Source organism: Bison bison, unplaced genomic scaffold (genome assembly GCF_000754665.1).
Source record: "Bison bison bison isolate TAMUID 2011002044 unplaced genomic scaffold, Bison_UMD1.0 scf7180017864259, whole genome shotgun sequence".
Classification (NCBI taxonomy): Eukaryota; Metazoa; Chordata; class Mammalia; order Artiodactyla; family Bovidae; genus Bison; species Bison bison.
The window spans coordinates 4,572,380-4,573,612 of NW_011494831.1; the positions used below are offsets into that span (position 1 = coordinate 4,572,380).

Here is a 1,233-nt window from a genome sequence, read left to right on the forward strand (position 1 = left end):
ACTGACCTGACTCCCTATTTCCACTCTTGTCTATACTCTCACGATCCATTCTCAAAGCAGGAATCAAAGATTCTCAGAATGGGATTTTAAAATTTAAGTTAGATCACTTAGGGCTTCCCTGGTAGCTCAGCTGGTAAAGAAACTGCCTGCAATGCAGGAGACCCCAGTTCAGCTCCTGGGTTGGGAAGTTCCCCTGAAGAAGGGATAGGCTACCCACTCCAGTATTCTTGGGCTTCCCTGGTGGCTCAGATGGTAAAGTATCTGCCTGCAATGTGGGAGACCTGGGTTTCATCCCTGGATTGGGAAGATTCCCTGGAGGACAGCATGGATGACCTGACTCTCTATTTTCACTTTTGTCTATCCTCACAATGATCTATTCTCAAATCAGCAACCAAAGATTTTCAGTTCAGTTCAGTCACTCACTCGTGTCTGACTCTCTGTGACCCCATGGACTGCAGCACACCAGGCTTCCCTGTTCATCATCAACTCTCGGAGTTTGCTCAAACTCATGTTCACTGAGTCGGTGATGTCATCCAACCATCTCATCCTCTCTCGTCCCCTTCGCCTCCTGCCTTCAATCCTTCCCAGCATCAGGGGCTTTTCCAATGAGTCAGTTCTTTGCATCAGATGGCCAAAGGACTGGAGTTTCAGCTTCAGCATCAGACTTTCCAATGAACAGTCAGGACTGATTTTCTTTAGGATTAATTGGTTTGATCTCCTTGCAGTCCAAGGGACTCTGAGGAGTCTTCTCCAACACCACAGTTCAAAAGCATCAGTTGTTCGGCACTCAGCTTTCTTTATGGTCCAACTCTCACATCCATACATGACTACTGGAAAAACCATAGCTTTGACTAGATGGACCTTTGCTGGCAAAGTAATGTCTCTGCTTTTTAATATACTGTCTAGGTTGGTCATAGCTTTTCTTCCAAGGAGCAAGCTATTAATTTCATGGCTGCAGTCACCATCTGCAGTGATTTTGGAGCCCCCCAAAATAAAGTCTCTGTTATTTATAAAGGAACTGTTTCCAGTGTTTCCCCATCTATTTGCCACGAAGTTATGTGGAACTCTTTTAAAATTTAAGTCAGGTCATTTAACTCCTCTGCTCAGAATCTTCCAACAGATGTCCGTCTCACTTATAGAAAATACAGAGTCCTTTGTCACGGGATGCAAAATCCGTTTCTCTCTCACGCTCTGACTCCATGTCCTATCACTCTCCCTATAGTGCTCCATTCA

General features: G+C 45.0%; 1 protein-coding gene across 3 annotated transcripts in view; it reads right to left on the minus strand.

Moving 5' to 3' along the window:
* Nucleotides 1-1,233, minus strand: part of ZNF106 (zinc finger protein 106) — a 54,667-nt gene that overhangs the window by 42,193 nt on the left and 11,241 nt on the right. The gene's annotated exons all lie outside the window — the stretch shown is intronic.